At 41.6% G+C, this 27929-nt stretch overlaps 1 pseudogene; it reads right to left on the minus strand.

The window, feature by feature from the left end:
• Nucleotides 1–3086: 3086 nt before the first annotated feature.
• On the minus strand, nt 3087–6239 carry LOC121770501 (annotated as a pseudogene).
• Between the last annotated feature and the right edge of the window lie 21690 nt (nt 6240–27929).

The raw sequence follows: 27929 nt of genomic DNA on the forward strand, positions 1-27929 counted from the left end.
CGCGGATACGAAATTCGCATGAGTACGTCGCAAGTCCGCGCCCTTCCGCGGAATTCCGCGCGGAATTCCATCTTAACGTCCGCCATTGTGTGGACTGTCACGGAATTCGGCACGCAATTCCGATTTTTGCATTTAATTTTTTCTTTTTTCTATAAATACGTTTCGTTGAACTTCATTTCATTCGAGGGAACCGTCTCCGTATTCGCGTCAAAATTTTAATTCCGTAAATTATTTACTTCCGGAAATTGGTTAATTTGTGAATTTATGATTTTTTTAATGTGGAAATTCCGCCAATGTGCAGTGGGAAGTCCTTATGACGTGGCAGAGCAGTGAAGAGTCCTTATGACGTGGCAGTGGGAATTCCGCGGGGAATTCCGCTAGGACATCCGCACCACTGCGGATGCTCTTGGTATTTCTTCCACCAAAAGCAAAACTGTGGTCAATTATTCATGCCTGGTTGCATGTATTGAGGTACACGGTTTTACGATACACATGCCATACAACATAATTCAAATGTGTGTGTGAGAGAGCATTTGTCTATATGCTATGCTATAGATATTGTAAAAATGTTCGAGACCATAAAAAACGCACGTAGATGTAACAATTTCATGACCCAATTCAAACAAACAAAACTTTCAACGCAATCCAAAATCATAGACGATACAAAATTCGCAGAATGCGGTCGAAATCTGAGCTAAAACACCCAAGGTTGCAAGACAATAGCAATATTAAGCACACAACCGGCCAAATTTTGCAAAAAACTCAGAAAGTGAAGGCTTCTGGCCTAAACAATCTGCGTGTAAATGAACATGTGTAAAACAGAAAATACCTTGCGAATTAGGGCTTGGTCGGACATGGTGTTTTCCGTCGACAATATAGATAAGTTTAGATGTAGATCCACTTTCGAATCTACCCAAACAGTTGCCCCTCCCTCGATTCAATCTCGGAGGAGAATCAAAACATTTTAGGGCATACCTTATAGATCTATGATACGACGGCGGTGGTTACCCGTAATTGCAGGTCATTTGAAGGTCGTCTTCTCCAAATTCCGGTGAGAGATAAATAATTGGAGGGGCATAAAGGTCTAATGTTGTAGGAGAGATTGTGTTTTTGTCTTGTCGGTCGATTTTTGGGGATAGCATAATAGGGGATGGAGCGCATTGCTATCCGAATTTTAACCGAGTCACGTTTTTTGTACTGGATCGGATCCTATAGATAGTCTAACATGGCAACCAAATACCAGGAAGGAAGGGGGTGTAAGAGCATCCACTATAGGGGCCTTCCCCAATAGCCATGCCCTTTTTTGTCTACAGCCCCAATTTTTTATCCATAGCCCAATTATTTCCTCCATTGCCCCACTATAGGCGGACACTTCCAATAGCCCCGAAATTTTATAACCAATTTTCATTTTAATTTTTTCGTTTCGTTTTTAAATCAGCTGAATTGAAATAATTATAAAACGTGGTAATTGAGACCGAATATTCGTTGTATTGGCAAAGGTAAAATTATACAACGAACGTAAAAAAAAATACAAATAAAAACGTCGCCACCGTCTAATCGGTGGCGTCGTCCGATTCCTCCTCCTCTTCTCCGTCGCCTTCTCCGTCTCCCTCGCTGCCGCCGGTCGCCGCTACCCCAAGACCCTCATCAGCTAAGCGCAGGCGGCGCTGGATCCGATGTATGAGGTCGGAGTATATATTCTTGATGTACGGGTCGGTTGCGGCCTCGTATTTGCTGCAGGCATCATTCAATTCGTGCGCCAGCTGCACATATACGTTATTCCTCAAGGCCTCGCTGGCAAAAGGGGCCCTTGAAGGCGGTATAGGCGCGGACTGCGGGGTGCGCGATCTAGACGCTGCCGACGATCGGCGGGAGGAACCGCCAACTTCTCTAGCGCGTCGGATAGAGGCACGTTGTCCCGGAGGGCGGGCGCGCCTATAGTGTGTAGCAGAGGGCTCTGCGGCTTGCTCTTCGTTCAGGTCGAACGATTGCGAGCCGCTGCCGCTGCTGTAGTCCCCGACAATGTTGTGTCTTGTCCGCTTCGGCGCCGGAGCCTGCTCTTGGGCACAGATGGCCTTGAATTTCGGGCAATCCTGGAGAACTTGAAACTCCTCCCACATCGTGAACTTCGGATGGCCGAGCGTGTGGCATTGCTCCATCGAAAGTTCTTTCACGTCAGCCTCGCTTCGGCCACTCTCCGCATGGAGCAGGTTGTTCTGGTATATGCCCACTCTCCCGACGGCTGAGAAGGATAGCCGCCATATCCCGACGGCTGGGAAGGATTGCCGCCATATCCCGACGGCTGGGAAGGATCGCCGCCATATCCCGATTCGTGCGAGTCGGGGGATTCGTCGTCTCCGCTGTGCATTTTTTTAGAGTGAAAGTGTAGATAGTGAATGAAGGGAAAGTGTGTGAAAATGAAGTAAAAATGGATGATGGAGGAGTAGTATTTATAGGTCGCCCGCAATCGACCCGTCATCGCCCCCTCGCCCCACTATAGATCGCCCGCAATCGACCCGTCATCGCCCCGCCACCACCACCATCGCCCCGGCCTCGCCCCCTTGTCACCGACCCCTCTACCGCCCCACAACCGTCCCCTTTTTTCTGTCCGCCCCGGGGCGGACGTCCCTGCCACTATAGACCGCCCGCAATCGCGCCATCGTCGCCCCCTCCGGGGCGTCCGCCCCGTCGTTGCCTATAGTGGATGCTCTAAAGCCTTCTATATAGGGCGAACATGCCAATCAAACATGCTAGAGTCAGGAGTTTCTTTCGGACACGAGATTTGAAAATGATATTTATTATGTCAAATGGAGAGAATAAAGTATTAGAGAGGAAAAAGTAAGATAGATAAATAAACAAAAAATAGAGAATAAAGTAAAAGAGATAAATTGTTACTTTTTGCCAAAAATAAAAATCAATCACTTATAATTGGATAACTTAAAATGCAAAGTTGATCATTTAGTGACACAGAAGGAGTATCATAATCATACCAACCAAGATTTGGTAAAAAAGAGTTTGATAACCACAACCAAGATTTAATCAACATTCAGATATCCATTTTTAGCAGTGGGCATGGCATGTTCTCCTGCAAAGGAAATATGTATATTTTCCCATAAAAAGAAATAATTTGCATGTCCATGGTTAGAATTAATTGATAATTAGTCATATCCCACCTCTGCCCCATGCCAATATTGGAAACCAAAAATATGAGGCATCCATCCTGTCAAACTAGCTACTTTTAGAAAATTCAGAAGATAATGAAAATTCCTAGGAATCTTCTTCATCACCATATCCTACAATCAGCAGAAGAAGTTTGAGTAACTCCTTTCCACTCCTCACTACCATAATTTACACTTGAAAGGGCATTGCTGCCCGGGAACACGCTGCATGAGACGGTCCTCCTCGATGGCGAATCCACTGGGTACATCGACTGGAAGATGGATGAGAACGCCACGTCCCCGTGGTCTACCGAGTCCCTTGTGCTCTCCGTTTGTGAACGACGAGTCGTCGGAGCTCGTGAACACGGACCAGTCGCTCGACATAGCATCCGAGAACTCCATGTAGTTACTCAGACTCGACACCCTGCTTCTGATTTCTCTTATCAGCACCCCCTTGCTGCTATCCCCACTTGCCTCCCTTCCAACGAGGTCGTGTGGTTGGCCCTTTGACAGGCCATTGCAAGTCGCCTGATGCTGGCTGGACTTGCCACATCGCGGATACGATCTGCAGAAAAATGTGGTATCGTATCGGTTTCCTTATCACACTCAGAAATCATCATTCTATTCAACGCTTACCTCATGTAGAACAGAATATATGCTCCTTCGGACATGACATGACTCAGTTCGACTGGTTGAACCTACGTATAGAGAGACAACGATTGTGACAAAGGGTGGTGAAGACGAACAGATGTTGAGCAAATGAGGATTGATTTCTACCTCAGTGTCGTCAACCCTGAACCAGTTACCCTGCAGATCTTTCAGGTGCAAGATGTAGTGACCAGAGAACGATGCGTTGGATGTGTCCAGATGGACAACGACAGCATAGAGCATGTAGAGTGGGGGGAATGTCATCCGTGCCGGTCATGAATGGAATCATATCCAGCATTTCAGGAAAAGTTATGCACTTATTTATCTTGCCATAGCTCCCTTTCTAAATTTTAAGAAAAAATAAAGTTTAGAACGACGTGCAACGAATAAATTTAATGCATGCACACCAGCACATTGGTAGAAATAAACAATACCTGAAATCTCTTCAACACTACAGTGAGGATATTTGGAGCCTCTTTTATGTGTAGTTCCTTCTGAGCGTGGACGTACGTAGCACACCTTTTATTCAATTATACGAACAATAACACGTAAGATGCATCTAATAAAATTTGTACTATATTCAAAAAATGTGACGATGAAATTATTATACCTTGCACATCTATACATATTGTCCCCGTCAAGATCTTCTGAGCTGGTAAACTGTGTTAGTGCATCCTCCAACGACTTGACCCAACCAAATATCTCTAGCGTAAGATCCATCATTTTGTCGTACCTCTCAGATTCATGTTGACATCTCAAACATTTTACCTATTTTGTAAGGGATGCTGCAAGTTATCGAACGGGAAAGGGGCATCTAGAGAAATAAATTTCTGCCAAGCACCTTCGATCTGAGACTTCCACCAAATGTATGTTGTATGAAAATTGTATCCTGCAGCCTGAGATCAACAGCCTTTTCTCCACCAAAACCTCGAGACATATTGTTTGCATCGAGGCCACGAGAAGCCTGAGTATGCACAGCATTGACAAGTGGGGTTTAAAGGAAATTCACAAGTTTTTCTTTCACAGCGGAAGTTGTTTTAACTGAAAAACCTATAGCAGTTAGGATATATGAGAAATTTAGTTAAATGATAAAAGACCTTAAAAATTCATGAGCGTCTTCCTGACTTCCATCACCAATCTGGGCATTAAGACTTCTAATATGCATAAGAATATTTACGGGCGATAGAGGACACCCCCATTGTGTCTCAGCATCATTCAAAGCCGCTCAAGCTCACAGGTGAGACACCAATCTTTGGCACATCCTGACACACGGAAAGGACATCAACAGCTTATTAGGAAAGAGTCTCATTTCGCAACTTCATGATAAAGAAAATACTGAGGAAAAGTACCTGCTCTGGAATGTGTTTGCCGAAGAAGGTAAATGATCAGTGGCTTTTGTGAATGTTAGACACTGCAATACAGCATTCGCATAACAGCTGCAGAACAATAAAGATGACTGTCAGTTTGTAGCACTCGCTTTCACATATTAGTATTTTCCAAGTGTTCATTTTGTAGGAGAGCACAAGATGTATAATTTACCTATTCCCACAATTTAGAAGTCCTCTAGGACTCACGTTGAAAGTTTCATACTAAAAGTACTTCACAAATTCTTCATAGGGGAAAATCATCTGGAAATTAAGAGAATCCCAACATGAAAAAATTATTTGCAACGTCTATATATGATACATCTTTCATTAATAAAGGCAGCTGGGATCAAACAGAATCGATCCCATATCGAACCTTAGTAAACAGTTGCCTTATAATTCTAGCAAAAAACTTTTATTGTAACTCACCTTAACTTTTCTTTTCTTAGTCGTACTATCTTCTAATTGTTGATGATTGTCAACTTTTGCTGACTTCTTCATACCCTTTGTCCTCGTCAAATCCATGTTTACTACCCGGTTACTTTCCTGTAACCGGAAGTTGTCCTTTGTAGTAGTAGCTCCTGCATCAAAAACACCATGGTAAAGGGAAGATCAAATGGTGCCTGTGACGAGAGTCGAGAATAGTACATCAACCTACCTGACTCCCTTGCAGTTTGAGTTTTTGGTTCTGCATCTGAAGAGAGTTGTTCTTTAGATACTTCATTCTTGATATTTGATATTTAAGCTGCTCGATTCTGTTAGAATGTGAAACTACTTTAGGTTTGCAACTCCTTTTCATTGTAGTCCTTTCGAAGAGCAATTCAAGCCTTTGGTCTCATCAGTGCAGGGGATCCTTCTCTGAGATGGGTATGATACGGAGTGGCAGGTCTACAAGAGAGGAAGTCGGGAGGTTGTTTGGCCTTCGAATCCGGAAGAATAGCAAGGAAGATTTGGAAGTTGTGGTCGGGCGCAAATATCTCGGCAGCTTAGTTAGGAAGTTTGTTTTCTTTGTTTAATTGAATTTCCAATTAGTCTATAAATAGGAGCTCTAGTGGACATTTAGAAGCATCTTTGGGAGATCATTTTGTGGACGATTTCAGATCGTAGGCCTCTTTGTGAGGAGTTCTTTTGCTCTTGTTATTTCTCATTCCAGTTTATAATAAAGCCTAGAGTTTTCCTTTTCCAAAGTTAGTGTTATTTCTTTGTGGCATTTTATCAAACGTTGGTGTGTAAGTGTTCAGTGAATCATTTCGTCGAGCATCTCTCGTGCTCGAATCAGTCGGCAGCCTTTACTCCTATCAATTGGTGCGGTGAACGATGGTGAACTCAAGGGGCGATTCACGCCTCGACGGTGTGGAGAAGGCTACCGAGGAGCTCAAATCCCTGTGCCAACAGACGGATGAGCGAGTCACGGCGTTGGAATCAAAACTCGACTCCTTGCTAGTCGAGATGCGAGCGGGTTTCGCATCCCTCACTCTCGGTTCCAAAGTACCACCGGAGGACGACGCTTCCTCTGAAAATCGGGAATCAAAGTCGGTCTCAGCTGGCAACAATTCAACGTCCCCTATGCCGACTTTCGATGGCACTGACGCCCTCGTGTGGCTAGCAAGGGCGGAGCAATATTTCTTGATTTCAGATACAGCACCGGAGAAGCGGATGGGCGTGGCCATGGTGGCCCTAGCGGGCGCCGCCCTTCCCTGGTATCAGCTGCTGCGGAAACGGGTTCAAGACCTGTCCTGGGCTCGGTTCGCACGGGAGCTGATGAAGCGCTTCGGGGGAAACGGAGCTTTGGATGAATATGAGGCTTTTGCAGCCGTGCGGCACACGGGTTCCCTCACTGAATATGTGGCAGCTTTCGAAGCGCGACTCGCGCAAGTACCGGATATAGCTTGCCACCAGTATCTCAGATTCTTTATGGCAGCCCTCCGCCCTGAAGTCCGCCTCCAAATGAAGGCCGCCAACCAAATGAAGGCAGCCCAGTACGTCATATGAGGAAGCCGTCGAACTGGCCTTGGATATCGACATGTTAGCGTCCCAGCCCCCTCCGCGGTCAGCCCCAACCAACTATACGGGTCAGCAGAGACGCTCATTCTCCAAAGGGGACTCGAACTTCCCCTCTCACTTCTCGTCCATCAGGTCCTCCCGCCCGGTGTCCAAACGCTTCAGGAGTATTTCATCGGAAGAGTATAGGAAGCACATCGCCGCTGGCATCATTCAACCCAGCACGAGCCCTTACTCCAGCCCGGTCCTCCTCGTCCGGAAAAAGGACGGCTCATGGCTATTTTGCGTCGACTACCGCGAACTAAACAAACGTACAGCGCCGGATAAGTACCCTATCCCGATTATTCAGGAATTATTGGATGAGTTACATGGGTCATGTTGGTTTAGCAAATTGGATCTCAAGGCCGGTTACCATCAAATTCGTGTGGCCCCAGCCGACGTGCACAAAACAGCATTTCGCACGCACTCCGGCCACTACGAATTCATTGTCATGCCGTTCGGTCTCACCAATGCCCCCGCCACATTTCAGAGCCTCATGAACGACATCTTTCGGCCTTTCCTACAGAAATTCGTCCTCGTCTTCCTTGACGATATTCTCGTCTATAGTACCTCCTGGGACGCTCATATTAGCCACCTTCGACAAGTTTTTGAGGTACTGGAGGCTCATTCCCTCGTCGTGAATCCTAAGAAATGCCTTTTGGGTCGTGAAAGTGTGGAGTACCTAGGCCACGTCGTCTCTTCCGAGGGTGTAAGCATGGATCCGGTCAAAGTAGCCGCCGTGGTGCGTTGGCCGAAACCAACCTCTCTTAAAGGCGTGAGGGGTTTCCTCGGGCTAACCGGATATTACAGACGATTCATTCGGGATTACGGCAAGATCGCAGCTCCACTCACTTCCTTGCTTAAGATGGCCGGGCAGGAGGCGCCCAAAAAGACATAGAGTTGGTCGGCCGATGCGGAGTTGGCTTTCACTGCACTAAAAAAGGCTTTGACGACGGCTCCCCTGCTTCGAATGCCGGATTTCTCACAAGACTTCGTGATTGAATGCGATGCATCCGGCCGCGGGTTGGGGGCAGTCCTAATGCAGAATCGACAACCGGTGGCGTATTTCAGCAAGACCTTGTCCACGCGATGGCTTGCAAAATCGGCGTATGAAAAGGAACTGATGGCTTTGGTCTTGGCCATCCAGCATTGGCGCCCGTACCTCCTGGGTCGACTGTTCGTAGTGCACACTGACCAGCGGAGCTTAAGGCAGCTGCTCGCTCAACCTCTCTCAACGTCGGCGCAGCAGAATTGGGCAGCCAAGTTGCTTGGCTATGAATTTTTGATAGTGTACAAAGATGGAAAGCTCAATCGCGAGGCCGACGCATTGTCACGGCGGGACGAGGACTCCGTCGAACTCACCGCAATATCTCGCCCAACTTGGCCGGATTGGGCCGAGATTCAGGCCTCCATCGGGTCAGACACGGCACTGGCGAAAATAAAGTCAGACTTGGCGTTAGGTAAGCCCGCCCCGTTACACTACGAGCTGATCCACGGCGTTTTACTTTATAAAGGGCGTATCGTGGTGCCCACTCACTCGCCTTGGATTCAAAGCTTTTGGCCGAATATCACCTTACCCCAACGGGCGGCCACGCCGGGGCATATCGCACATACAGGCGTATCGCGACGAATGTGTATTGGCCCGGGATGATGAAGCATATCACAAATTTCGTCGCCGCATGCGCCACCTGCCAGAAGCATAAGGTGGACACCCAAGCACCGGCCGGGCTACTAGTACCGTTACCCATTCCGGAGCGCGTTTGGGAAGATATCAGCATGGACTTCTTGTCGGGACTACCTAAATCGGGTGGCATGGACTGCATTTTCGTGGTGGTTGATCGCCTATCAAAGTATGCCCATTTCTTGGGCCTTCGTCACCCGTTTTCAGCCAAGCAAGTGGCCGACTTATTTACCAAGGAAGTAGTGAGACTTCATGGAATTCCACGCTCAATTGTGTCAGACCGTGATCCGGTTTTCTCGAGTTCTTTCTGGCGTGAGTTGTTCCGGGCAACGGGAACGAAATTACGGATGAGTTCGGCCTACCACCCCGAGACGGACGGCCAGACGGAGGTCTTGAATCGCTGTTTGCAAACATACTTACGTTGTTTCTCCTCCGAGCGACCCAAGCAATGGAACAAGTGGTTAGCGTGGGCTGAATATTGCTACAACACCAGTGCCCACTCGGCGTCCGGCACCACTCCCTTCGAGGTTGTGTATGGTCGCCCGCCTCCTACTATACATAATTATTTACCCGGGGAGATTCGCGCACAGGCCGTCGTGGAGTCGCTGAGGTCAAGAGAGGAGGCATTGCTCCACTTGAGGCACCATTTGCTTCGCGCGCAGCAGAGGATGGCGGTCTCGGCAAAGAAACACCGTCGGGATGTGGAGTTTGAGATAGGCGAGCTGGTATACTTGAAATTCAGACCCTACCGACAGTCCACTCTGTTCACAGCGGCAAACAAGAAGCTCGCGCCAAGATACTTCGGCCCTTTTCGGGTGGAAGCGCGAATTGGCAAGACAGCTTACCGTTTGGCATTGCCCAGCGGTTCCCGTATCCACCCAGTGTTTCATGTTTCCTTGCTTAAGAAGGCGATTGGCGAGGAGGTGCCGGAGCAAGACTTGCCGGAGATTTTGATCGATGCAGACCCCCTAGTCTTGCCGGAGAACGTTCTGAAACGCCGACATATCACACGCGACGGAGAGCAAGTCCAACAAGTGTTGCTCAAATGGGAGGGACAAGAAGTGGACGAGGCCACGTGGATGGACGTCGCGGATGTACGGGGCCAATTTCCTTACTTCCGCCTTGAGGACAAGGCTGTTTTGGCGGGCGGTGAAGTTGATACGGAGTGGCAGGTCTACAAGAGAGGAAGTCGGGAGGTTGTTTGGCCTTCGAATCCGGAAGAATAGCAAGGAAGATTTGGAAGTTGTGGTGAGGCGCAAATATCTCGGCAGCTTAGTTAGGAAGTTTGTTTTCTTTGTTTATTTGAATTTCCAATTAGTCTATAAATAGGAGCTCTAGTGGACATTTAGAAGCATCTTTGGGAGATCATTTTGTGGACGATATCAGATTGTAGGCCTCTTTGTGAGGAGTTCTTTTGCTCTTGTTATTTCTCATTCCAGTTTATAATAAAGCCTAGAGTTTTCCTTTTCCAAAGTTAGTGTTATTTCTTTGTGGCATTTTATCAAACGTTGGTGTGTAAGTGTTCAGTGAATCATTTCGTCGAGCATCTCTCGTGCTCGAATCAGTCGGCAGCCTTTACTCCTATCAGGGTATTTATCTTGTCTCAAGGTCATTTGAGGTTGAGTCTCATGAGTCTTTGTGCCACTAATCGCTGCAGTTGACGAGTGTAATGCATTTCCACATTCTTTTTCTACCGTAACAGCTCCATCCTTGGGTGCATGAGGACTGTTAGCATGACATTCTGAGAGGGAAGAGTTACCTTCTCTCAGCTGCAACAAACAATTATTGAAATTTTTAGATAATAAGTGTTCCAACGTATCGCATCTGATTTCAAGTCTATATGTACACAAAGATACACACACACAAGTATCAGAAAAGACAGAGTACAGCTTCTCACGTGAGGATCTTCTGATGGCTGAGAAAAAATGGGGAGAGTGAAAGTACTGCCACAGACTTCCCCAGAAGAGCTACATACAGCGCCGCCTGCTGTTTTTGAGGAATCTATCTGGCCGGTAAGAAAAGCGCCAATCTCTTCAGATCGTTGATTAACGATAGATTTCTCAGATACACTTAGTCGGAGGAGCCAGTGCGGTTAGAGGATGCAACACAAAGTCCTTTGAAGAGGTACCATCAATGCTAGGCAGCGAGACTTTGTGTTGGGAGGCACGTTGTTCGGTAGTTTCACCACACAACACCCTCCCACGAGATACATCCTCCGCACCACACTTAAGGGATGATCTATGACAGTCTTTTGTGAACATTCCTCCAATGAACGATCTGACATCTTCCAGAACTGCAGAGACATTTGAGTTAGTAACGGCATATTGAGAATCTAGCTGACTACTGACGTAAAATAAAAAATAAAAAGTGTCCCCGAGACTCCGGGCAGATTTTGAAATTTTTTGATGAATTAAGTTAATATTATAAGCAATATTGTTGAAAACTCCTAGAAGTATTCATGAATTCATGTTGCAGTCGAGAAATTGCATACCAATACCAAACAGACTTGCATTGTGAGCAACGGGTCCCAGCTGGGCCGAAGCATCTTGCACATTGATGAATCACACTGTTTGGCATATTTACTGCAGGCATAATACCACCAACAGCCATATGGTCGACTTGCAGAGCTTCCTCAGCTGCTCCACTTGCAATCAGACTTATCCTCTCCTTTCTTTTGGAAGTCTCACTACATTTTCCTAGTATGAAATAGGTAACCAGGAGAAGGAAAACAAAGACGAGAAACAAAGCCGGTATATCGGTTTCCCTTGGCTCAAGCATGTCCTATCAATCATACTCATGTCAAGTGTAACTGCAACAAATGGTGTTCTTCAAACAACGAAATTCCTTAGCTACAAACTCAGTCCCTTAAAATGTAGCACGAATAACCATCTGTTACACTTCAATGTAGGAGTTCCTTCAAAAAAAAGATTAACTCATGAATTAAAAACAAAACAGGAATAAAACCCAAAACATAAGCTAAACAAACTGCATCTTAAATTTGCAATTTTGAAAGCAACAATCTTTATTTTCATTATGTAGAGGACCAATCAACATGGTCAAAAAATTTACTCCATCATAGTACATAAAAGATGTAAAATGAATAAAATTACACGTAAGCAAGAATGTTGCATAATAGCACTAAAACCAAGCATCTAGATAACAAGTTTTCTCAGAGGATTCATCTTAATCATTCAGAAAAATGGAAAGGTAGCACATTCCTAAGTAATGATGTATCATGAAGCCTTTACAAGACAAAGCAGCAGTTCATACGGACTTATTGCATACAATATATTATTGTTTCTCCATCAAGGTATTAAAAAGCTCGAGTCGCAAAAATAAGCTACGTCCCAAAAGGAACCATCATTATCCAATAAATTTACGATTCAGAAACTAGTGTTGCCACCATGTATAGAGAAAGAACAAGATGTGAATCATCACTTATGGACTCACCTCTGGGGATCTTGAAAGACAGAATGTATCAAAATAATTCCTTCTAGAGAAACAACAAGGGGTGCAATGAGATTCCCTAGATTGTCGGAGTAGATAAAGAAAAATCACACAAAAATGATTAATATGACAACTAGATATCTGCCTCCAAAGCATGCCTCACACGTGTCTCTCCAGATGCAAACGTGGATAAAGTTACTATTTTAGTTCATTCGTGTGAACACATAATGGGTAGAAGTAACTCATTTCAACTGCATTTGTTGATACTTTTGTTTTAGCTTTTGGAGTTTTTCATACCATATTCATCTAATATTTTGTTATAAATAGAAAGATCGGTGTTCAGGAAATATGAAGAGGTCATGACAATTTTTATCATTTTTCCCTAGGGCTTCAAAAGCAAGTGAGGACGGAGGGCGTATCTCCAAATGGCTAGAACAAACAAACAACAGTGTAGCCTTTTCTAATTTCTACAACAGTAATCGAAAAATGTTAGTAAGAAAGGCGTGTGATAAGATTTTACTTCAGGCTCGTTTTGGTAAGTGGATCGATCATCCAATGCATCTTCCTATAGCTGCAAACATTTTATTTTACTAGAGCCAATACTTCGTAAATGACTTAAGAAAGTTTCTACTTCTATTAAAATAAATTTTATATTGCATTCTCATTTAGCCCAAGAAATTAGTTCAGGGTCACATTTGACTGTAGAAAAGCAAATCAAACACCTAGAGTTTGGAAAACAAAAAAGAAGCAATTATAATCCGCCATAGAAGTCTAAATGAGAAGACAACAGTTTCAGGTGAACAAAAAATAAAAACAAAAAAAAAAAGTTGCATAACAAAACAATTATTCCAGTGTGAAACAACCATGTCAGAGGAAATAAACAAGCAATAGAAACTCATCAACTTCAAAATGGTGAACTGAATTACCACATTAAACTTTAAACAAAGAATTCAGAGTTAAACCCAAGAAATTTATTTCCTCTTTAAGGTTCAATTTTTTTCCTCATATAACGCCATTAAAGTTTCAATCTTGGGGCAGATTTCATGAAAACAAAGAAAACCCACATTACCATGATATTTAATTCAAAGTTTCAGTCACATAAAATGTGAATGCAGGCACATAAATGTAAGAATGAATACAGAAAAGAAAGTAAACCTAGCTTGGGAAAAATGACAGAGAGAATTGAGGTGCAGAAACGATACCATTCCTTCGGTTCTCAGTTTGTAGGAAAAGAATAAAAAATCAGAGTTAAAATAGTCTTTCATTGCAGCAAACCAGTTTCTCACTTGAGCCTTGTTCTTTGTTCAACTTTTAAGGTAGGGAAATGATTCTATGTGCACATCACTGGTGCACCCGAGCCCCTTCATTGGCTCGAAAGTTGCGAAGGTGGGTCCCAGCTTCGGTACTCACGAAAGTACCTAATCAAATCGCATAAATACCTTTTTCCAATTGCAGAAAAATAACATTAATTCCTCAATAGTCAATACTTTTGTTTAATCATAGTATTACAAAATAATCATACTCCATATTGAAGGCATTAGGGACTCGCCCTATAGGTTTCTCTATTGTTTTATTAATTAATTTAAATATTTTTTAAATATGTCAATGCAAAATAATTAAAAAAACACCACGATTAATTAAAAACGTCAAATCCTACATTGATTAAAAAAAAGTTACACGAGTTAGAAATGAAAAAAAAGTTGACTACTCTACAAAAGTCTAAACTTGCGGCGCAGCTCATCTATCATCCCTTGGAGGTATTCGGCTTTGGCCGGGTCCTGACACTGCATGAGGGTGTTGTGCGTGTCCAACAACGTCCTCCGGTTGGCGGCCGCTGCCAACTCCGCGTAGACAAGTGACGTCGGGGTCGGGGTCGGGATCGGCGAGGGGGGAGGCCGCGGCTTGTGAGGAGGATGTCGCCTCCGCCTTCCCCTTGTTCTTCACATCCTTGACGCCAACGGGAACTCTCTTCCTCCTCATACATCGTCCGGTTGAGGTCCACCAGATATGCGCCGCTTTCGCTGCTCGTGTAAGCACCGGCTTTGGTGGTCCTCGTCCTTTTTGCCACAGCTAATGGCAGAATCCCGCCTTGGAACTTCTTCTTGTCCTTCAAGAGCACCCAGATGTTGAAATTCTTGAAGTCACCGTACAATGACTGGTACGACAACAGCGCTCTATCGCGCACATCGCTCAAACTCTCGCCGCTTCCCTGCTCCCTCAAGCACTTCTCTTACTCCACCGAGAACAGGTTGACTTGCTTCTTCACCTGATCCCAGTGCTTGCGGAGCTGCTCCCTATGGCGCTTGTACGCGCTCGGCAGCTTCGCCTCATTGTAGCGCTAGGTGATGCGCTCCCAGTACGCAACCTGCTTTTGGTTGTTCGCAAATACCGGGTCCTCCGAAATATCCACCCAGCACCTCGCCAAGACACGGGTTTCATCCGGTTGGTAGTTCGTCCTCCCGGGGGCGTACTCTTCATTCATTTCTGGAGGTGGCAACTTGTACGCCCTGTACCGGTTTTGCTTCTTTCTGGCGGCGGCGGTGCGGCGGGAAGGGGCGGTGGGGCGGGTTGGAGACGGCTCTATGTCGGACAGACCGTACGAATCCGTACTGAATTCGGGATCGTACTGCGTGTTGGAGTCGAAGGATTCGTCAGGGTCTGTACCCGGCCAACGTGCACCACCCCCAAACATCGGACTATTTGGACTTGGGTATTCACCGGAATCCATTTTATACTGCAATTTGAGAGTGGAAATGTGAATGGAAATGTTAAAAATGTGAATGTGGGGTAGGGGGTATTTATATTAAAATAATTTTCGAATTTAAAAAAAAATAAACGTGTTGCATCGTCAGCGCCATCGTCCGCGTCGCCCACAGTGGGCGGACGATGGCGCAGACGATGCCCCATCGTCCGCGTATCGTCCGCGGACGATCTATAGGGCGCGGACGATGCATCGGGCATCGTCCGCACACCCACAGTGGCGGACGATGGCGCGTCCGAGGCATCGGGCAGCCTATCGTCTACCCCATTACGGATGCTCTGAGTAATATTACCCATCACTTTTTCTCATTTTCTTTTATACTCATTTATTCCGAAGGGGAAGGTTGTGAACAATAGATGAAGAGAGTAGTAAATTTACTTATCAACTAGATATTGAAAGATCAATATATTTGGACTTCTTTATTTTAAATTTAAAAATAAAATTCAAACATTAATCTAATTTTAAGGAGTTTTTTTTTCTTTTGCATCCATAGACTTAAATCAAGGCATCCAGCCTTCATATCAATTAATATATTTGGACTTCTTTATTTTAAATTTAAAAATAAAATTCAAACATTAATCTAATTTTAAGGAGTTTTTTTTTCTTTTGCATCCATAGACTTAAATCAAGGCATCCAGCCTTCATATCAATTATAACTTCATTTTTCAGTTGTCAGCCATGGTTATAAATTCTTACTTCCTCTATCTCATTTAAGATGTCCATTTTTCCTTTTTAATTTGTCACACTCAAAATTTTTATTTTTTATATTTAGAAATAAATCTTTCTCTCATCTCTTATTAAAATTATTCAGCTATTTTTTTTCTTTCTACTTAATCCACGAAACAACTCTTCCTAAAATCTCGTGTCATTAAATAATGTGCACATCTTAAGTAGGATGGAGGGAGTATTTATTAAAATCTCCAATAATTACTATAAATCTAAAATGAATTTTTAAATTTTTTAAAACTGAAATTCATAAATTTTATACTATCTCATCCGCAAAAAATAAATTAACTTTGCTATTTTGGGCCGTCCACGAAAATTAGTCTAGTTATTAAAATGGAAATTTTAAATCAATATTAACTCTACACATCATTCTAAATGTGAGCCACATAATCCACCAACACTACTTCTACTTACAACATATTCCCTCCATCATCCCGTGGTCAAACCCAAAAAAAATCTAGTCTTCTCCTACAAACTTATTCTTGTACAAGTACCCATACTAAACAAGTGCACATATAGAATAATTTTTATATAGCATTAATTTATATTGTGAGGATGTGAAATTTAATTAATTCGTCTCAACATTAGTGGAATGCTCTCCTAAAGTCCATGTACCAATTTTCTTTATTTGTACCTAGTTAGGAGCTAGGTGATCTACTTGGCTGAAAGCCCTTAGAGCATTCATAATGGGGCGGACGATAGCGCGTCCTAGGCATGCACAATGGTTCGGAACCACCGGTTCCGGTTCATGAACCAGCGGTTCACGGTTCATCATATGCATGAACCGGAATCGGCCCGCCAAGGGTTCCGGCGGTTCTGGTTCCGGTTCAAAAAACCGGCGGTTTACGTGGCCGTTCAAAATCGCCGGTTTGCGGCCTGAACCGCCGGTTCCGGACCGGTTTGGCGGTTCGTCCAATTTTTTTTGTATTATTTTTATTTGTTTATGTATGAAATGTGCGTAAATAAAATTAAAAAAAATACGATGAAAGTTGCAATTTTATTGAGATTACACGTTTACAACAATTACGAATCGAAAAAACCTTGAGGTCTTGAAGTCTTAAACAAAATTTTAAATACAAACGAGAGTACTAGTCAACAATGAAGCTAATTACAAATGACAAAAAAGACATAGAAGTTCTTATAAAAAAAACTTATAAGGCGAAGGAGATCTTTCTACATAACTAAATTAAGGACACCTTTAGCAATTCAACTTTAAATGTTAAGTTTAGTCTAACAATCAACAATTATAGTAGAATTGTCAAAAGTTTCCCGGATTTAGCCGTATAGAGAAATCTACTTCATCGACTAGAGTATATACAAATATAATTATGTAATTGTATTTGCATATTTTTAAAGTATTAACTTAAAGGAATAAAACAACTTAGTTTAAAGAGTTTAAAGTTAACATTTTTTTTGAAAAGACATAAGGTAAAATACTTTTAAAAAGGACAACGGGAAAAATTAGACTTAAGAAATACATCAACTAACTAAAGTTGAACAAATACTTAACTTAAATCTCGAAGAATAAAATTTTCAAAAGACAACGTAAACACTAGTTTAAAACTCATCACCACCATACATGTTCACACACAAAACATAAAGGAAAGATTAAGTCTTGAGTCATAGTTCAAGTTATAGCAGCGGAAAATACGGTTCAAGGAGAGTCAAGGACGATGCCTATGTATGACGACACAACGCATCCTAAGTACTTAAGCCAGCTCAACATCCACCGCAACATCCCGCTCAACCTGCACATAAGAAAATAATATGCAGGGCTGAGTACTTGTTGTACTCAATGGGCTCATGCCGAAAACATTTTAATAATAGTTATGTCATCCATACCAGTGATCTCGAGTTTTATGTAGTAAGAAAATATCACGAGAAACACAAAAATATTCAAGTCTGGCCAGACAATTTATCTCCCCACTTTTCACATCAATCCATCAATCACATCACAGTGCGACGATAGTGTGGCCACACTATTCGCCCACGAGACCGGCCGACTTGCAAGGACGGCTCGCGATCCCACCAGTGTACACAGCCCGATAGGGTTTACGGCCCTACTCGGACCCGAATTCGTTTCACAACACAGTCATATAGCCTAACGGAGTAAACTCATACGAACTAGGCATCAGGCACACAATCTCATAACAAAAAAAAAACAACATGGCATGACATAACAGTTAAACCACCCTTATATCTCCACATAATATTTTTTGGAAAAGTAAAGAGGTTTGAAAAGAAAGCCCACCTCGTTCGCTTAGCAATTCACAACCCAACTTAGCAACTCTCGATCCTCGAGTTCACGAATACACAACACCCTTGTCAACGACAACATAAGTTAGCCTCACACTTCAACATATTACTATGCATGTCCTATCGTCTCTCTCTCATCGTCTTTCTCAATCCCCCAACCCAACATACGTCAAAAAGGTGTAAAGACACACGTATCGCATTACAACTTATCACAAGTGCTTACACCATTTAGACACGTTCCTTGGAAATACATGCATCATACAATACTTTTAAACTTGAAAATAAGAGTTATTTTAACAAGGCAGAAAACTAGCAGAACTGCGCGACCGTTTTGTAAAAATTACTATAAATTCACCCGACCTCAAAAGAAGCTAAATTTTGGTCACAATACAGAAGACACATTCAAGTTCATACATGAAAATTTCACACCTAAATCACGTCATTTAGTCAGTCATATCACATATTAAACTCTCTGGTCGTAACATACAATTTCCGACAGTATTGCGCAGTTCATTTAAAAAATTCACCATAAATTCATCCGATGCCCAAAAAGGCTGAAAATTTAAAACGACTCAGAAGACACTTCAAATTTTCATATAGTTCAAGAATCACATCAATCGGAGATCATTTGGTCAGTCAAACAGAAAACGAAACATTCATGGCGAGAACTCACGTTTCTGGCAGATTTGCGCAGTCAACTTCAAAAATTTATTAAAAATTAATTTTTCAATAAAACAGGTTGAAATTCACACGAGACACAGAAAACACCCCTAAGTTTACTCAGTTAAAATTTCATAGCAAAATTCGTTCGTTTGATGGGTCAAATACAGATCATAAGTCACTAGTCGTGCATCACAGATTTCTGGTTCAAGTTCGAAAATAGGGTTTTTAAACTTCCACAACACAACCACCGATTTTTCATGCTCGAAAACATATAATCATACTTACACGTTCCTCATACACATATTTGCATACAAACTCATATTATTCACCCAATAAATCGACCCAACTCACATGATTTCAAACAACAACGCAAAAACAACAAGTTCTTACGAAGCACACTTTCTCTCCCGTTAAAACTTACGATCTATCGAACCTACACCCTCTACATGCATGTAGGACTCAAGAACATGGTCAAAACGGATAGGATGATAAGAAGTGAGCAATATACCTTCCTTGACGCAAAACGAATCGGTAGAAACGATGGATGAAGCGATTCGTCGGAGACTCTCGAAAATAACTTCAACGGATTGCAAGAACACGAGTTGGATGGAGGATTTTTGGAGATGGGAGAGTGGGGGAGATGGAAAAAAACGTGTGGGGGAGGGAGAGAAGAGAGAGGATGAATTTTTTTGAGGTGAATGGGGGCTAGAGTTTGATTATTTGCTATTTATTTGTTAGGTTTAAAATCCCACACATAAAGAATTAATTAAATTGGGGGAGATATATAAAAAAAATTAAAATTCCCACAATTAAAATAAAAAGTAGGCGTGTGGTTTGAAGGTGGGGAAGTCAAAATTTTGCTGATTTAATTACAAGGAAATATAGCAATATTTACTTGGAGAGAATATTCATAAATTAGGAAATAAAGGCGAATATTCCATAAACAAGGGAACAAAAATAAATTAAATCTCCAAGTAGGAAATAATAGTGTAGTGGACGAAAATCTGAAGGGGAAAGCACAAGGAAATGATTTAAATCCCCAATTAAATAGAATAGGATTTAAATTAGGTAATTTCTTTATAGGAAAAGGGCTCCCATAAAATTAGGAAACAAATAAAATATTCTCCAAAATTTATTGGAGGGGGCCGAAAAAAATTAGGCTCAAGTAGCCAAGGCAAAAAAAATCCCAACTCTCTATTTATTTTGGGGTGAAGAAATAAAATATAACATGATTTGATTGGATTAAATTCAAAAGAAGAGAGTCAATAAAGCACCAATTAAATCAAATGAAAAATAATCCAATCTCCTATTGGAGATTTTCGAAACTCCCAAGGATAAAAGGATGGAGTTCGAATTTCATGTAGCGTAACTTAAGGTCCATTGGTTTGGATTTAATTTGGAATAATGTCCCAAAACAATTAATTAAATCCATAAAAAGAAGTACTATTTCAATAATTAGGGAGGGCCGAATTTTTCAATGAATTGACTTGAGAAAGAATAAATGCATGATCCTATTAATTATTTCCCCTCATTGGAAAAGAAAAAAAATATATATAAAAACTCAAGCTCATCATTCACATTAACCACGACAATTTATTTCACGCAACTCACTTAATCACATAGAAACAAAAGTTTCATAAATTCCAATAACGTATTAAAAGAGTTACAAAAGTTTGGGATGTTACAATGAACAAATGGGAAAAAAAGAAATAAAGGAAAAAGGACTTGAGCTCAACTTAAATTTAAAATTTAAGTTGAGGTGCCTACGTATCCCCAATGCTCATTTGCATTAGGGAATCAAAGCCCACGTAGTTCTCTAACCTTACTTACCTATTTGGCTTGGTCGGCGGCGGTTGACGGTTGGCCTACGATTCATCCCCGGTGAATTCATCTTGTGATCCCTCCTGACGATCATCCCAATCATTTTCTTGTTCTCGGACGTCAGCTTTGGCCCAATCATCAAGTAACATCACGGCTTTCATATTTTTTACCGAGAGCTTACTTCTTGATTCATCCAACACATACGAGCCAACACTAAAAGCCGACTCGACTGCGACAGTGGAAGCCGGAACAGAAAAAATATCCTTGGCCATTGACTCAAGGATGGGAAAATCTTTCTCGTGGGTTCCCCACCAATCGAGGACGTCGATTTGGGCGGGAGGAGTAGGACCTTCATCACCAAAGGAAAAGAGTGAATCGAAATATAAATCCAATTCACTCACCATACCTGAGGACCTTCCGCCGGTGCTGTAGCTGTATAGGTCGGCTAATTGGGATTGCGCGTCGGGGTCATCATAATCGGCTTGAAATGCGAAGCCATAGTTATGTTGTGGAGGAGGGGGGGTCTTCTGACTTGGTGGGTAGTGTTATATTTGGTTTCATATTCGGTGTAGAGAGCGCGCAAGTTAAACTCGAGGGTTTGTTGGATAATGGACCAGTCTGGGAGGGTTATTTGAAATATTTCTGAGAGGTCTACTCCAAATTCGTCACTGGTATCGGATTGGATTGCTTGAAGGGGGCCAAGATCAATAGAACTCAAATTGTTATAATAAAAATCTAAAATCCTAGAGGTACCGGCTAATTTCCATTTTGGATCCAATACCTTTGCAATCAAAAACACGGTTGGAATCTCACTGAAATACTTAAGCCATTTTTCAATCATATAATATAAAACACACATTAATTCAGGTGAAGAGGAAGCATTTTTCATTGCAGTTTTAAAACCAAGTGATATATACATGCAATGCTCTAAAACACGAACAGCAGTGCAGTAATAAACACCTGATAATTCAACTGTAGCATTTTTGAAATATTTGAACAATATAAATAAAGTCACACTATGTTCCCAACAACTATGTGAAAGATAAAAATCATGAACGAGATAGATTCTATAAAAATCACATAAAGAATCTTTATGCGTCAAAGTAGAATTCAGACAATCATATGTTGAGTTCCATCTATGAGACACATCCATAGTAAAATTCGTATATCTAACATTCTTTTGATGGCAATATTTCTTCCATGCTTTGCCAATAGCCGGCTTTTGATGGATTAATCTAACTGCAGTTATAATAGGACTAACATGCTTTTACCATAATTCAAGCGCATCTTGTACACATAAATTTAAAATATGACATATGCATCTTTGATGAAAATACTTACCTCCAATTACCGGAGCACAAGCCGCAATCAAATCGCTAATACTTGCGGTGTTAGCAGTTGCATTATCAAAACCAATAGAAAACATCTTGTTGCATAATTGAAACTCATTCAAAACTTTTATAATCAAATAAGCAATTTCGGGTGCAGTGTGTGGAGTTTCAAATTCTCTAAAACCTATTAAACGCTTGTTTAAAGTCCAACTATTGTCCACAAAGTGAACCATAATGCTCATGTATGAATCCCGGTTAAAACAATCAGTCCACACATCTGAGCAAATGTTCACTTTGTGGCCCAAGTTAACTAAATAACGTGATAATTCAACTTTTTTCTCTAAACATTGCCTAACCGTAGATCGTTGAAAGGTCATTCGCCCTATTCTTTTGATAGCTACGTTTAAACCACTTTGTATAGTAACCTCAAATTTTTTGTCATCATAAACGTTAAAAGGAAAATGCTTCATTGCCGCCCATCTAGTCTTAACATCAGAAAATTGTTTTTGATCATATTTAAAAAGAGGCGTACCTGACGAACCCTAGCCACCGGGTTGGAAGTTTAGTTGGGTTTGGGTAGAGGTAGTGCCGCATTCTACCGGATGCTTTGTCACCAAATGGCGACGGAGGGTGCCATATCCCCCACCACTTGAGAATTTGTAGACTTTATCACAATAGTTGCAATACGCATGAAACGCCGATGTCTCTTCTTGAGAGTGCGGATCATGAGGACTTTGAATCACCACCGGGACCTTCTTGTTGTGTTTGACAAAAATATCATATTTCAAAGCTTTTGCCGTGTTAGTGGGTGGAGGGGGGAGGCATCTCCTCATTTCCGCCGGTACTAGACGAAATACGAGAATGAGATCTATCATCGTTGTTGTCCGAGTCCGACGATATAGACACGCCGTACTCGTCATTTTGTTGGGAACCACCGCCCCCGCCCCCGCCCCCACCTTGATGCATTTCAGCGAGTAGCATGGCCATCCTATGATCTTCTTCTATCTATAAATATAATATAAGTTGAAGTTTAATTAGGAACACAAAAAAAATTAAAAAACTCAATCTTATGAAATTATGAATTGTAAAAATAATTTTTCATTACTTACTTGCATGCGTTCAGCCGTCACTCGGAAAACCTCTTCCATAACTTCTCGACGACTAGATCGCCTTGATTTTGAGGGACGACTAGTACTTTGATCTTGAGCAATTCCCTTGCCCCGATCACCACGTCCCGGTCCACCACGAGAAGAAGACATAGTGATAAATGAAAGTAGTATGGATTGAATATGGAGTATGAAATAAATGGTAAATTACGAGCACAACAACAAATATAGTAGTAAGTAGTAACTAGTAATTAGTAACTAGTAAACAACTTGAACAATTAGAGAGAATGGGGAGAAAATAGAGAAATAGAGATTGAGAATGAAATCCTTGTTAACACAAGAATGGGGTGAGTAAAAATGAGTGGGAAGTGAGGTATTTATAGGAGTAAAATTGGAAGAAATAAAAAAAAATTGAAATTTCAAATTCGGCCAAAACCGGCGGTTCAACCATAAACCGGCGGTTCAGTCCACGCTTTTCTGACGGAAACTGGCGGTTTCTGACCGAAAACCAGTGGTTTCTGACCTGTTTTCAGGCCAACGACCTGCCACCTGAAAAGTCACCGGAACCGCTGGAAACCGGCAGTTTTCGTTAGAAACCGCAACCCTACCCTGCAACCCTACGCCCCAAGCCGGCCCTAGCTGGTATCCTCCGTTGGAACCGTTGAACCACCGGTTCACGGTTCAATAATCCCTCGACCCTGAACCGGCCCGCCTGAATCGCGAACCCGTCGAACGGTTCAAACCGCCGGTTCCGGTTCATGAACCGGTTAACCGCCGGGCCAGTTCGGTTTGTGCATGCTTAGCGCGCCCGATGCATCGGGCGTGCTATCGTCCACCACTGTGGGTGCGCGGACGACGGACAATGCGTCGTCCGCGCCATAAGCTTAGTCCGCGGACGAAGCGCGGACGATAGGGCATCGTCCGTGCCATCGTCCGCCCACTATGGGCGACGCGGACGATGGCGCGGACTATGCAACGCGTTTTAGTTTTTTTTTTTTTAATTTGAAAATTTTGTTTATATAAATACCCCATCCTCAGATTTCATTTGTAACTTTTCGATTCACTTTTCAACTCTCAAATTACGCTATAAAATGGATTCCGGTGGATACTCAAGTCCTGGTAGCCCGATATTCACTTCATTCCTAAAGTTGTTTGCAGTTATGACCTTCAGTATGATCACATTTCCCATATACGTTTCTTCAAATGATGGAATATTCTTCTTGGAACTTTTGTACACCTTTTTATTTCGTAACTATGCATGCGGCAAGTTCTTTTTTGCAGAAGTGAAATTCTTTTTAGCTCAGTTTCACTACATATATTGTTTCATGCTCAATGATTTTTCTTTCTGCAACACCAAGTTAAGGCTATCGTGTTCTCTTTTTCCTTAACGTGTTTGATCTAGCTGATTTTCCTAAAAAGTTCACTCCACGTTGGTTGCAAACCTGTGAATACATTGATGTGATTTCATTATTCAATAACATGATGTCGTCGAACCATGATTAGTGCTACTTTACGACATTTGTCTATGCTTCTAAATCCTCCCACGATTGACCATCTCATGTCATGACATGTTTGAACCATCATTCATTAATGCCGAATTTTGTAAATTTGATTTGACAATTGAAATATCTTATTTGGCAGCCTACTATGGAATTTGAGACTTAATTCAGTTTCATCCTGTTTTTAAGACCTATCTCATATTCTTTCGAGCTCTCATCAGAAGTAAAGCCTCAAGCTTTATGAGTTTATCTGAAACCTTAATTCCCAGAATGAACATGATAAGTTCAATGGAACTTAGACCCTGCTTTATTTTTTCTTCAAATCAATTTTTGCAAGTTGGTGATGAGATCTAAAAGAGTCGAGCTAGAAATGTTGTTCTTGTTTTCTTGATTAATTCTGCAACCTTTCTGTTTAAGACACTTTCAGCAGCGTGGCTACAATTTTGAAATCAGTTCATATCCAAGTAAGACTGCTTGATCAATTTTCGAGTTCTTGATACTAGACTTGGAGGAAAGGGTGAGGTTGAGCTTTTCGAATGCACACGGGGGAATAAGTTTCTATAATCAGACATGCGTAAAAGTGATACACCAACTAGAGCCATCGATATAACCAAGAACACGAGGTGTTAAATCTTCAGCTTTTACTTACCGCTTATAGCGAGCTACTAAGGGATCGAACATTATGCTATACATCTAAATATTAGATCTTGAAAAAAAATGTGGTGAAAATTCTTTACGACCAATAACCTTTTAGTGTTATACGGGATATCTATATAAGTGGTTGATTGATACGAGATTAACGAATGAGAGACGGAGTATTTACGAACAGAGGTATACAATAACATTATAGAGAAAATGTTGATAACTACCGTAAGAGAAAGGAAATGGAGCCCTACGATCGAGAGCAATAGAGCCCGTACTCATATTTTTTAATTATAAAAAAAATCAATCAAGTCTATCATAAATTGGATTGTGCAAGAGCTGAGAAATAAATTCGTTGAAACCGCGAAAGTGATATATGTGGAAACATCGTGAATACTTGGAAGTCGTTTGAGAATTGGATGACAAAAGGAATTTAGGGGATGATACTTTTTCAGCTATAATTATTAATTTTTAAGCGATATGAGGAAGCTGCTTGGACATTGGATTACAAGTTAATGGAGAAATATTTTATTCGAAGGACGTAAGCAAATTTCGGGATGAAATTTTTGTTAAGATGGGTAGATTGTAATACCCCGAAATTTTCTACCCTTTTTATTGTGTTCTTGAAAGGACCGTGAATCAAATTAATCTAATTAATTCTTTTCCTAGTTGACTTGGTCACCAAATATTCTTTAGTTCAAATTTTAAATAAAGATACTACAAAAATTTTCCTCATCCGTGATCTGCAAATAAAATTTCAAACAAATACAATTAGTCAATCTCAAGTTAAAAAAAATATATAAAAAAAGAACCGCATCCCACTCCTTTCCTACGTTCATAACCGCTCCCCCACTCTATAAATCCCTTCCAAATCTAAACCTCAACAAACTCCCGATTATACTCCCACACTATGCAGTATATTAATCTCCATACCCTAATCTCTCTTCACACAAAATTCGCAGTCACTCTCTTACACTTTTGAATTGCAAAATTTTCCTCAAGCGACGGGGGAAAGCAGTAGGAAGGAGTTCATCTTTTTTCTCCACCAAATCCTAATTTCACTACGGGGGAGAACCAGAGGCCTTAACCTTTTGCCTGAGCCGGTTTGTTCAGTTAAGGTATAAACCTTCCCCTTTATCTCAAATCTACACACGTCAAGCATATCACTTTGTTGCACCAACCGAAACTCGAAATCGAATTAAAACAATCAGCTTAATCAAACAAAATAATCAACATCAATCGAGCACCACAATTGAACCTCCCGCTGTGACTGATCGGAAAAATACGAAAGAAACGAGAGAGAGAGAGAGTGAAATGGGTTTTAAACATGTTTCTGGAATGGGAGTACTCAATCCCTTTTATTCTTTGACATTAATTTTATTCTTGTTTTAAAGTGGAAATGGAAGGGGCACGTGTATTTGTGAGGGAGTATTTTTGGGATTACTTGTTTTGATTGGAAATTGTTATACATTTAAATTGTGTACTTTTTATATATACTGACTTTGGAAAAATGGGGGTACGTGTAAGTGGAGAAAAGGAGTAGTTGTTTTCCTTGTTTGTTTATTTATTAAATGAAGAATGTGGTGGAGTAGGTACGTGTTTTAAAATGGGAGGAATGGTGGATTCAAAAGTGGATTATAAGGGAGTATACGTGTCGTCTGGAAGGGAGTATACATTTGTTGGTTTTAAACTTTTTTTTATATTGTTTGTATAGTAACAGGGTTTGGTTGATTAAATTGTTTTGGGCAGGTTCTTTTAAGTTTTGGCAGTGGCTCGATTTCTTCTAAAATTTCTTGGGCAGAGTATGTTGATTTTTATTGGACTATTTGGTGTCTTAATCTTTGGGTTGTTTTAATAAAAGTTGTTGGGGTGTGAGCGGATGAAAGTATAATTTTGTTGATACTGTTTCGTTTAATTGAGGAATCTTTTTTTTGACGAAAGAATGAAGGATACTTTGAGCACACGCACGTAGGATGCATGCATTACTTTTAAATTAAATTATTTTGCAAAGTCTAATTTTGCATATCCTGATATTTAAAAAGGGTGATTTTGCATGCTATTTGAGAAGGAAAAGGATTAGCAAGTGAAGGAGTAAGCGAACGAGGTGAGCTTTCTTTTTAAATAATGACTATGTCCTAAGTATATTTGTTTTTGTGAAATATATTTGTCATGCCATATTTTTGTGTTGCTATGGGACCTATCTGAAGTGGCTTTTGCCATGTATGGTTAATCGAATTCGGGTCTGATTAGGGAGTGAGTCCCTACTCAGGCTAGTGTACACCCCGTAGATCGTGCGCTATCTCTTTGAGTTGGCCGGTCTAGTGGCTTGGAATGTGGCCACATTCCTTGTCATGTATGTTCAGATATGGTATGGTGATGTTGATGATGTTGAGGTTGATGGCGATGATGATGTTAGTGAAATGTTTTAGTGACTCGGGCTCTTTCAAAGTTAAAACCCCGAGGTCACTCGTTAATGGCATGATAAATATTTTTATTGAAAATGTTTTCGGCATGAGTCCACTGAGTGCATCAAGTACTCATCCCTCCATGTGTTTTCCCTATGTGCAGGTTGAGCGGTGACGAGCGCGATGGGTGTTGAGCATAAAAGTGAAGAATGTCTATCAAATGTCTAGAATATGTTGTGTCTTCATACATAGCATTATTCTACTCTCGAAATGCTTCCGCTAAATCTTTCTTCTTTTGAGTTCGTGTATTGTTGAGATATTTTGATTTGGAGTTGTTGATTGTTGAAATGATACTCTGATTTTATTCGAGATATTCCCGTT

The sequence above is a fragment of the Salvia splendens genome, chromosome 16, assembly GCF_004379255.2.
Source record: "Salvia splendens isolate huo1 chromosome 16, SspV2, whole genome shotgun sequence".
NCBI lineage: Eukaryota > Viridiplantae > Streptophyta > Magnoliopsida > Lamiales > Lamiaceae > Salvia > Salvia splendens.